We start from the raw sequence: 12,295 nt of genomic DNA on the forward strand, positions 1-12,295 counted from the left end.
AGCCCTACAGGGCCCACAGGAGCAGGGCTTAGAGTCAGGAAGACCTGAGCTAGGAAGGCTGTCTAGCTGTATGGGGGGGGGGGGGTGTCTAGGTTGGCAGGTAGGCACAAGCTAGGTTATGAATCTGGGGAATAGAGTATTATTTGGTGGTACTCCTGGGAGTGGGAAATGGTTTTTATTTTTTCAAAGCTCTCTGAATACCCAACTCCCAAATGCAAATGGAAAACCTTCTGGACAAAAATGAATAAGGAGTAAATCAGGATTTGTTTAACTGCTCCCTTCCTGGGCTGGGACTCTCATTAGGCAGCCCCTGGCCAGTCCTGTCTGGCCTCTCTTTACCTTTTCATTCACCTTTTTGTCCCTCTGAATCACTGTGATACAAAGGGATTGCCCTGTCATTGTGACCTCCCAGTGGGAGTGGGGAGAAGCATTGCCCCTTGGGTAATCCTGCCCCTGGGATGGCTGCTTCTCCATTTCCATAACACTGGGCTTGTCCCCACCTATTATGTTCCAATAAATCTCGGTTTTTCAGATAATGGCCAGAGCTGGGCCATTATCATTGACATTCTTCTCCTCCATCCGCAGATTCAACAACACAAAAGTGAAACTATCTGCCCTCCTCCATTTTGTCTGCAGTCCTAAGCATCATGTTTTATTTTGTTGCTAATGCCCAGACATTAATATACATGTCCGCTTCCGCCTTTCTGCGGGCACTGGAGATGGAGGTGGTCGGCCTCTTCCGAGGTTTATGCCAGCCTAGGCTTTAGAGTTGGGAGGGAATTTAGAGGATTACGGTGGCATGGGGCCCAAGTTGGCATGTGGAAGGGGAGGGTTTGCATTCTACCTTGATGCTTAACTGAGCTCAGTGACCTTGGGGAGGTCACTTTTAATCTGAATTTGAGGATGAGGTTCACACCTACCTTGCCTGGCTTTTGCCAGGGTATCTCAAATGAGATAACATAGATAATGCTATATAAGTATCAGCTATTGTCTGGTCCAGATCCTTTATTAGATTTATTTGACAGACCTGTCATCTCATCTGTGTGTGGCGCTGGTGAGGGGCTGTACCTTCTCTTAAGGTGATTTGCCAGGCACATAGAGCTGGTAGGTGTCTGAGACACTCAGTCAGTCCACTAGTGTTTATTAAGCACCCACTATGTGCCAGGCACTGGGCTAAGCCCTAGGACCTTGAGCAAGTGTGACCAGAGATAGAGAGCAGGCTTTAAAAAGGTCTATGTTACTAAGAGAAAGAAGGGACTCCACAAGTAAGGGACTGGAGATAAATGTCATGCCAACTTCACAGACCTTGCCTAACTCTGGCCCCAGGTGGCACTGTCTTACCCTGAGCCATCCCTAGGGCTTGGGATGACAGAAAACCCCAGGTTGTTTCTATGACCAGCTAGTGAATTGCCCAAAGAAAGGTAAACGACCAAATAAAACCCCCCAAACCAGATTCTGCTCTCCAGGACCTCACAGCCTAATGGAGGCAGGTTATGAGACCCGTTTTCCTGGTTTTCCTTTGTGTTAGGGCTTCTCCTGGGATATTATTTAAATTTACCCTGTATCTCCTTGTTCACACATATGTTCTCATGTTCTCTCCCCCATTAGATTCTTAGATGCTGGAGGACAGGGCTCTCATCTTTTTGCCTTTCTTTGTATGTTTGGTGCTTAGTGCAGTGACCCCTTCATTTTGCAGATGAGGAAACTGAGGCCCAGAGAGAAAAAATGACTAAACCCAAGCTAAGAAACAGGGCCAGCTGAGTTTAAGTTTAATTTGAATTTTTAAAAGCATTATTTACAATTTTGACAATTTCTTTCTTGTAGTTACTGATAGTTTGTACTTCTCTTAAAAACTGTTCATATGCTTATATCATTGAATTCCCTCTAGGTTTTAGATGCCAGACAACTCTTTTTCTATTTAAGCATTTTACTGACACTCTTTGAAATCCCAACTCCTCAGTCTGAATCCTCGGACTCTTGCTGCCCAAAGTTGCAGCTGGAAGGTTGTAAGAGGCCAACCCTACTTCCCTGATTGTCTGTCATTCCATGGTGGGAGAGGAGGGAGCAGATGCTGGATGCCCCCAGAGATCCAGGAGTTCTGGGAGAATTCTTGCTCTGCCAACGCAGCCAATTTGGTTTCCCAAATAGCCCTGGGTTCAGTCATACATTATGAGAATCAAGAAAGATTTGGGGGGGGAGGGAGCCTGAGAAAGGAAGAATTACCCCAGTACCTGCCATTACATTTCCTGACAACTTAAGCAACAGACATGACTCAACGGTCTTTCTATGGTTTTCCCCCAGAAGTATTTCAGTAAACATCCATCCAATGCACGTGGCAGTTATGTTTAGAATTCTGGGACAAAGTGACCTCTAGTGGCCTTTCTTGGTAATGAGTTTCCAGGAAATTCTGGAACAAGGGCGTTCCTGGGGCTGGTCAGCAGGCATGGAACAGAACTCACTGAGATCAGCTGGGGCTGGGTGTTGGGAGCGCTAGTGATCACTTTGGCCTCTTTTTTTTGGCCACTTTTGGATCTGGTCAGGGCCAGCCTGTGGGCATGTGTTGGAATGGAGTCAGACCCATCCATGCATCTGGCCAAAAAGTCCAGTTCGACCTTGATTCGTTGCTATTTGATTCTGGTTCTGCTCTTAATTGGGTGTGGACAGACAGTGAGGGTCCAGGAAACCCAGAAACCTCAAAAAAAGGGCTGTGTATTCTCAGTAGTTCATAGAATAATAAGGTTGGAAAGGACATTGGAGGGGGAAGCTTGGTGGTACAGTGGTTAGAGCTCTGGTCCTGAAGTTGAGGACCTGAGTTTAAATAAGCTTAGACACTTACTGGCTGTGTGACCCTGGGCAAATCACTTAACCCCAATTGCTTTCCCCCTCAAAATAAAGATAAAAATATTTTTAAAAAAAAGAAAGGATGTTGAAGTTGACCTAGTTCAAACCCTTTATTTTACAGAAGAGGGAACTGAGGCCTAAGAAGGCGTTTCCCAGGCATCATATAACTAAGAAGTGGCAGATTTAGGACTCAACACCACACCCTCTAACTCCAAGCCCAGTGCTTTTCCCCTTATTCACTATGGAGCTACTTCACTGGGAAATCAATAGAAACAACCTGGCATTTTCTGTAGTCCCAAGGACTAGGGATGACTCAGGCAAGACAGTGCCACACAGGGCCAGGGTTAGGCAAGATCTGTGAAGTGGGGATGAGATGTGTCTCCAGTCCCTCCCTGTTTGGGTCTTCTCTTTCTTTAAGTAACATATACTTTCCAAAGCTTCTTCCCTATGCTCAACCCCATTTGCTCACTGTCCCTAGTGTTCTTAACTGCTTTGTAGACCCTCATGGTCTTCATCAGTCAAGAGATGACCCAATCCACCCTTGGCATATAAGAAAAGGCAGCATGGTAGGGTGGGAAGAGGACTTCTCTGGGCTCCAGCTGGCCTTTGAGAGTCCTTCCAGCTCGGGATCTATGATCTTATGACCCTCTTTACAGTCATTTTCCCTTCCCGGGGTCTCAGTTTACCCATCTGTGAACTGAGGAGTTTGGATCGTTACATTAAAAATAGCCCAAGTAACTCCATTTCGTCTTTCATTCACCATGGTGTGAAGTTAAGTTTCAACTCCATGTAAATCATCTGATTTTGGAGATTTCGCAAGATCACTCCCTCTGCCAACTGTCACTCTCATTAAAGAATGTTGCCAGGCTACTCCTCTTCCTCACCTCAGTGTCTCCAGGACCCCTGGGCCAATAAGAAACCAGGTGGCTTAATCCTTATATCTTGTTTGTCACTCCCTCTGAATTATACATTACCTGGGTAGGAGCCAAGATTTGGGACCTTATGCTGCTGGGAGCCTGGGGACCTGATTTGTTTCTGCAACCACATGCTTTGCTAAATAAGTCATTTGTCTGGATGAAACTTGATTTCTTTATTTCAGAGTAGCAGGACTAAATGGACGTTAAGATCCCTTCTGGCTTTGCATCTATGGTTTCATTACTCCCTTTACAAGTCACTTCCCCTCTGGAGGCCTCAGTTTTCTCATCTGTAAAATGAAGGGTTTAGCCTCGATGATCTCCAAGGGCCCTTCCAGCTCTGAATCTATATGATCTTCTATGACTGGATTAGGAGTCCTGGGGTCTAACTTTGACTCTGCTCCCATCTGCGTGAATTTGGACAAGCCATTTCACTCCCTCTCTGGGATTAATTTTTCTTGCTTATAAAAATAAGGTGTTATACTCTCTTGGCAATGTGCTTGATGTTTTAGTCAATTACTTGAATGAAGCCATACATAGCATGTTTATCAAATTTTTAAGTGATATAATGCTGGTAGTGATACCAATAGTTAATGTGTTTGGTGACAGTCAGTGTTTAGAAAGATCTTGACAGGCTAGAAAGTTAGTAAAAAAGACCTAAAAGGATGGACTTTAATAAGAGAAATTAAAACCCTACAAATTGTCTCAAAAAATTAACTTCACAAATATAGGATAGAAGAGGAGAGGCTAGACAAAATAATTAATCTGAAAAAGATCTGGGGGGTCCTAGTGGACTAAAGTTTAATATGAATCAGCAGAGTGATACAGCAGCTAGAAAAGCTAATGTGATCTTGGGCTGCCTTGAATGGTGGAATGTCCACAATGACATTCAATAATGACATATTATGAAAACCTTTGTATGTGTTCTATTCCACACTCCTTTATGCCACAACTGGAGTATGGTTCTCAGTTCTGGCAGCACAGTTTTGGAATTATATGGACAAGTTGGAGATGATCAAAGAGAGGCAACCAAAATGGCCGGAGACCAGCATTTAAAAAGACTGGTTAAAGGAAGTGGGGATATAACATTTAGCCCAGAGAAGAGAAAGCCTAGGCGAGACATGATAACTGTCTTCAGAGAACTGAAGGGTTCTTGGGTAGAATAGGACTTAAGTTTGTTCTGTTTAGCCAAGAAGGAGGAACCAAGATCAGTGGGTTAGAGCTGCCAAGAGGTGGTTTTAGGGTGATAACTCCTTAACAGTTAGAACTATCCCCAAGTGGAATAGACTGCCCCTGGAGATAGTCTCACTCCCTGTCATTGGAGGTCTTCAAGTGTGAAATTCTGTGTTCCTTCCATCTGGGACATTCTTTTAGTCTATGGATTTAACGTGTTACTTCTCTCAGTGGTATTTGTGTTTTAAAAGAGGATTGCCTAGGGAGGGCAATGATAAGCCCCAAAGAATGAATCTCTAAAGGTTGAATTTAAACTATTAGCAATGCCAAATGCCCATTTCTTCAATGTCAGATACACCTACGATGTAGGGAAAGATTAGAGGCAAAAGGAGAAGGGGATGGCAGGGGATGAAATGGATAGAAAACATCATGGAAGTAATGAACATGAGCTTGGACAAACTAGGAGATAGTGGAGGACAGAAGAGCCTGATGTTCTATAGTCCATGGGCTCACAAAGAGCCGAGTGTGGACAACAACAACAAATACGTGTGATAAGTGTGAACCATGGGACATTACAACCTTGGAAGATATGAAGTCTTAGGTGAAAATATCATCTATCCTGCTTAACTTAGAGGGATATAGTGAAGGCTCCAATGAGATCATGTTTGTGAAAACCCTTTGAACCCAGAGTGAGCTTTATAAACCTAAGCTATAGCAGATAACTGCGTGATTGCCTGACTTTATTCTTAGTTGATTGTACAAGGTCTCCTAAGCTTTCTTTCACGTTGTGCCATTAAAGTGGCTAGAGCCAAGTAAACACCTTGCCAGTCCCTTCTTCCTACCCTACCCCACAATACGCACACATATCAATCATTCCTGCTTCCATACTTTCATTCATCATTCCTTCCACCTAGAAAAGCTAGTATGTTCTCTGCCCTCTTCTAAATGAGTCACATTCCTTATACACTTCAAAATATGGCTCTGAACTCCACTTCAGGAGATCCTCCTAGGTGAATCCTACCAGTTTGTGCTTTATTTCTTTCATTATTTCTTTCCCTGGATTATTTCGTATTTGGTGATAGCTTGTAATTAGGTTTTTCTTTCTCTTCATGTGCTAAATATTCTTTCCCCCCAGGCAATGTATGTGTATTAATCTGAACACAAGCATTCCCAAGGCAGCCCACATGACTAAAACAAAATCTCTCTTTTTCTTTCGCTCTCCCTCCCTCTTTCTCTATCCTTCCCTCTTTCCTTCCATCTCTATTCTCATTTTCTCCCTCTGTCTCCTTCCTCTCCCTCCTTCTCTCTTTTCCTCCCTCCCTCCCTCCCTCTTCCTCCTTCTCTCTCTCTCTCTCTCTGTTTCTCTCCCCTCCCACTCCCCTTTCTTCCTCTTTTATAACTTTATATTCTATTTACAGAAAGTAGGACATTGTCACTTTGGGGATTTTTATGGACAAAGGCATTTTTTCATTCCAGTTCAAAGAGTATGCCAACTATAAGAAGTGGCATCTTGGGTAGAAGAAAAGTAGTTAAAAAGAAATAATCCTGTGAAAAATGATTATTGGTAGCCAACATCTTGGAGATTCAGAGCTTAAATACGATACAACCTAATCCTATTTATCTTTTTTAGACTGAACCTGAAGGCTGACAATAGTTAAGGCAGGCCTGCACAACATACGGTCTGAGGGCTACCTGAGGCCTGCCAAAAGATTTCAGGTGACACACAAAAAACGTAGAGGATGGAAAAGAAAGCAAAGACAGAATGAGTGCTTTGTCCATACCTCACACTAGAGCTACAAGTGCAAAGAATTAAATGATCCCTACTCTCAATGAACTTACATGAAACCCCGCTCCAGCATTGAGGATCAACTTTAGCCTTTGTGGTTCAGCATGAGTCAATCTCGTCCCAGTCTTGGAAGCCCTGGTTCCCTTTCGCTGAATCACAGAGTTTTTTGGACCCAAATCCCCAGTCCCATTGCTAGACTTCCTCTGCCACTTAGTTTCTTGTTTCACCCCTGCCTGGATAGAGAATCTCATTGTAAGACTTGTTGGACCTTTGGCTAAAGAAGACTTGGGTGTACAGTTCCAAGTCATCCCTTTCCCTAGCTGCACATTGGCCTACACCTAGGTTTGTCTTTTTGTGGCTGTCCTGGGGTATTGCTCCCATAGTCTGACACCTGGCCCTTACCCACTTCCACAGATTTGCCTGGACATCTGCTCCTGGCCTCCCACAGGCTGACCCCCTCCTGTTCCATCTGGATCCTTGGTTATGACAGTTTGTCTATCCCTCCAGGACATGGTGGAGACAGATTAGCCAGAAGAGCCTGCTTGAAACACAGAGGAACTCAGTATCTCTAAGGTTATTTCTTTGGCTTGCATTTAAAGATATTGCAAAACCAAGTCCTCTCATCAGTTCCTGTTAAAACATGTTTGAATGTGAATGCTGGGCTTTTTTTTCATTTTATCCTTAATAAAAGAACACAGGGATTTCTACTCAACACATAAACAACACATGGACAATCCACAATGTGGGCAAAGCAAGTTGAAAGAAGTTTGTAAGTGATTTCCTTCCATGCCTAAATTATCATAAACACTTGTTCCCTTGGCTACAAATCATGGCTTCATTTCTTCCCTCTCCAGCTGCAGCAAAATCCCACCAGAGAATCAGATTTACAGCTGTGGCTATTCAGACCCAAACAAAAGGAATCAGTGCTCCAACTACCAGGCAGCTTTGGTGAGATGTAGAGCTGGAAATTTTCTTTTGTTTTTTTGCCTTTTGGAGGGTGGTGGGGTGAAGTAACTTGCCCAAGGCTACACGGCTAGTTTTTTTGTGTGTGGGTGTTAAGTGTCTGAGGCCTGAACCGAACTTGGGTCCTCCTGACTCCAGGGTCGGTGCTTTATTCACTGCGCCACCTAGCTGTCCCAGAGCTGGAAATTTTAGAAGAGTTTGTGGGCCTGTGTGTATGTGGATGAGGGGGTAAATGGTTCAGTAACCTCAATTCCATTCAATACATTGGACGGACATCCATTGAATTAGTGAGTATAATTAACTGACTAATTAATAACCTACTACTGCTCCAGAAGTGGGAAAGAGTAGAAGACGGTACCATACCTGGCTATGAGAAAACAACTGGGAGTGTTCCTGGAGAAGACTGAGGAGGAACATGATAGATTTCTTCAGATATTTGGAGGGTTGTTTTGTTGCGGAGTCGTTTCAGGTGGGTTTGACTCACTGTGACCCCATTTGGGCTTTTCTTGGCAGAGATACTGGAGTGATTTGCCATTTCCTTCTCCAGCTCATTTGACAGATGATGGAACTGAGGTAAACAGGGTGAAGTGACTTGCCCAGGGTCACATAACTAGGAAAGTGAAGCTGGATTTGAACTTGGGTCTTGCTGACTCCAGGTCTGGTGTTCTATCCACTGAGCAATCTAGTTGCCCCTATTTGAAGGATTCGTACGTGTAAAAGGATCATGGGAGCATAGATGTGAAGCTAGAAGGGACCTAGAGGCCAGCCATCAGGTCTCACTCCCTCATTTTACAGATGAGGACGTTAAGGTGCAGAGAACTCGAGTGTGTTGTTTAGGGCCACACAGCAATTAAGAATGAAGTAGGATGGACAAAGACCCCAGAAGTCCCTAGGAATATCCCTAGTTCCTATCAAAGAAGTATTTGAGGCAGGATTTGAACTCAGGTCTTCAGACTCCAAGTCCAATGCCTTAGTCTCTATTGCTATGCAGCCTTTCTGTTAGATTTGCTCTGTTTCGCTGCAGAGGGCACAATTAGGAGCACTGCAGAAAACATGAACAGAAGCTGGTTTTGGCTTCTTACTAAGCACCTTTTTGGTCTAGATTTTGATTTCATTGATATACATTGGAAACTCCCAGGTGAGGACCTCCACTTTACCAATGCAGGTCCGTACCTTTTCTGCAAGGTATGAGCTTACAGATTTGCCAAGAACATTGAAAGCTTCAGTGACTTGCCCAAGGCCACTCAGCCTACGTGTTTTCCTGGCTCAGAGTCTGCTCTGTCCACTACCCTGCTGCATCTCTTTTTAAGAATCAGAACTGTTGTGGTGGCTAGGTGGCGCAGTGAATAGCACTGGTGCTGGAGTCAATAGGACCTGAGTTCAAATGTGACCTCAGACACTTAACACTTACTAGTTGTATGACCTCGGGCAAGTCACTTAACCCCAATTGCCCTGCCTTCCCCTTCCAAAAAGCAAAAAAAAAAAGAATCAGAACTGTCAAATGATGGAGGGAGCGGCTTCCCCACAGCTGGAGGGTTTCAAGCAGAGGATATCTGTTCAGATATAGGTGAGAAAGGCTAGTTTCCAAGATCCCTGCCAATGTTGAGACATTTGAAGGGCCTACTTAACAGAATGCCTGGTATATAGTAGGTGCTTAATACATGTTTATAAATGATTATTGACTATTTATTACTGTATATAAATACTATTAGTGTTGGAAGAGACATAAAGTTTATTTTTTTACATTTAATTTTAATTTTTTCTCAATTACATGTAAGAGACATAAAATTTGGATGAGACATGGTGATTGCCTTTGTGAAGTCTAACTGGGGAAGTACGTGACCTGCCCACATAACTATAACTTAAAGTTAATTCCTGATATAGACACTAGAGAGACACTAATAAAGCACTTTGTGAAGCACTGGGGGTGATGGTATTATCATTGAGATTTAGGGGATAGGGAAGAATTCCACCAGTGAAGAAAGGGAAGGAGGACATTCCAGGCATAGGGAAAAGCAGAAGCAAAAGCAGAGATGTAAGAAAATACAAGGGTGGGTACAGGGAACAGTGAGTCCTCCAAGTTGGCAGGAAGAATCATGACCAGAGGGAAGCAATATGAGATAAGGCTGGAAAGATGAAGTTGGCACCGAGATGGGGAAGAGTGAGTTGACAGACATTTTAACTTTACCAGGTAAGCCGTAGTAAAGTCCCTGGGTTTTTGAGCAGTGGAATAACATGATCAAATCTATGTATGATAAATATTAATCTGGCTGTTGATTAGATTGGAGAGGGGAGGGAGTCAATGTGGGAAAACCTGCTAGGGAGTCTGCAATAGTCCAGGTACTTAGAAATGGCAGGATGTACTAGAATGTATGATTATACAGAAAGAAAAAGGGATAAATCAATTAATCCACAAGGCAGTATTAAGTGCCTACTATGTTCCAGATACTGTGCTACCTAGGCCTTGGAGCTACAAAGACAAAATAGAAGGATTTTATATTCTGTCAGGCAAGCAGGTTTTTAGAGGTAGAATACATATGACTTGTTAACTGATAACACTGTTTCAAAATGGCACCATGGGCAGAAATGGTCACTGCTCTGAAACTAGAGGGACACACAAGAAATACCTGTGGTTTTTTCCCTAGGGTTTTGAACCCTGGATCCACCGACTATCTACTTCCACCACTTACTGTACTCTAAGGTGCCATACTTAAGGAAAATGCAAAAGTTCAGAAGCATGTAAAACTACAAAACTTTTGCCAAACACAGTGTTCATGTAGGAAGCGGAGAGCCAGTCTGGACTTGGGAATTGGAGGATATGGATTAGAATTCTTGGGGCACTCACTTCTCTGTAAAATATGGGGGTTAGACCAGGTGGCTTCTGAGGGTCCTTCTAGTCACAGGTCCTAAGACCCCAGGAGCTATAAACCCTTTAAGACCAGATGGTGGTAAAAGTCCCATATAAGAAAGAAAGAAAGTCAGTAGGCATTTAAAGTCTGGGAAAATTTCAGTTGGGAGTGATGGAATTCTGTGTTATTTTATCATGAAATAAACTAGAGTACTGCTCCCAAAAATTCATTGAGTCGTATCATATTGGATATGAGGACCCGCCCACGGAGCTCCTGGCACCACATGCCTTTCAAATGCAGAAAAACACTGGATTTTCCCGTCGGAAGTTCTCTGCAAGGGCCGGGTTTGCTTCGGCCCTGCAGGGATTGCCTTAGTACATCTTGCCAGAAGGGGGCGCTCTCTGATAGTACTTTTGGCTGGGCTGCCAGGCTCTGGCTTCAGTCTCCTCAGTAGAGAAGAGTGGGCCTCTGCTTCTCCACGAGTTAGCCTTCTGGGCTCAAGTGCTCCCTTCTGCAGGAGTCTCTCCCAGTCCCTCCGCGGCCCAGATTTCCTTCCGTGGGCACTGAAGAGCCAAGCTATTCCATCAGAATGGGAGATTCTTGAGGACAGGGGCTATTTTAAAAGCTGTTTGCCTTTCATCATATTCCTAGGATTTAGTATAGGTCCTGACCCACACTTGTTGGCCCAATTACAGCCAACTTTCTCTGTACATCCATAGGATCCAGGCTGAAGCTGTGGAGGAGACCTCGGGGGTCTACTTGTCCCAAGCCCCTCAGCTGACAAAGGAGCCCAGAGACACTTTTCCAGGAGGGGCCTTCCTGAAGTCACACAGCTATTAGTGGCCCCACCAGCTCACCCTGATGCCCTTTCAGTTCTCATGTCGGTGCACTTGATACTCAATGGGATTCAACCAGGACTGTCCTGTAGAGGAGGACCTGTTCTGGAAGCTCTTCCGTATAAATGGAGACAATCTGCCTAGCTGACACCCCGGCACAGCCAAACAGCCCCAGCTCGGAGTCAGGCTGCTGGAACCGGGGCGCCGGTTCTTCCGCTGACCATTCCCCTGCACAACCTTGTGGAATGCCTTTGCTTCGCTGGGGGCTGGGGGAGCTGGGCTAGGAGGCCTCCCAGGTACCTGCTAGCTTCGGTGCCATGTGTGAACTTGGCAATGAGAAAGGTCATTTTGATTGGGTGCCTTCTTACGAGGCCACTTGCTGTGGCCATGATCAGGTACTGACTTACAGATGAGATTTCTTTATAAATCCATTCGGGGATCCTGTCACTCACCCTTTGGGGCAACAGAGTACTAAACTCCATTCCTCCGTAGGTCTCTTGTATAAATGTCTCCTCTGGACATCTTTAGTCATGGCTTCTTAGGGTCTCTATTTTCCCACTTGTGCACACAAGCCCAGTGTCCTCTGTCCTGTTTAATAATGATGATGACAACGATAATACAAATAATAATATAAATAAGTAAATAAAAAAGCACTTTAATATTTGCAAAGTACTTCACAAATATTTCATTTTATCCTCACAACAATCTTGGAAGGTTGGAAACTGAGTCAGACAGAAGGTGACTTGCCCAGGGTAACACAGCTACTAAGTGTCTGGATTTGAATTCAGGTTTTCCCTCTTCCAGTCTACTGAACTTCCAGAGCATGGTAAAGCAGATTGTCTTCTTAGGAGGACTTTTGCTCCTGAACCCTGCCCCCTAAGCTCACCTCCTCAGGTAAAATCAGGAAAGGTCCCCTTGTGTGTCATGTGTGTC

At 44.2% G+C, this 12,295-nt stretch overlaps 1 long non-coding RNA gene across 1 annotated transcript; it reads left to right on the forward strand.

The window, feature by feature from the left end:
* Nucleotides 1–7,387: 7,387 nt before the first annotated feature.
* Nucleotides 7,388–12,018, forward strand: LOC138166632 (uncharacterized). Its single transcript, XR_011169663.1, has 4 exons — nt 7,388–7,483; nt 7,569–7,662; nt 8,010–8,146; nt 11,246–12,018. It is a non-coding gene; the product is annotated as an uncharacterized lncRNA (long non-coding RNA).
* The last annotated feature ends 277 nt before the right edge of the window (nt 12,019–12,295 follow it).

This window comes from Petaurus breviceps, unplaced genomic scaffold, assembly GCF_028583685.1.
Source record: "Petaurus breviceps papuanus isolate PSGF00001 unplaced genomic scaffold, PetGlider_PUasm1.0 225, whole genome shotgun sequence".
In the NCBI taxonomy this organism is placed as follows: Eukaryota; Metazoa; Chordata; class Mammalia; order Diprotodontia; family Petauridae; genus Petaurus; species Petaurus breviceps.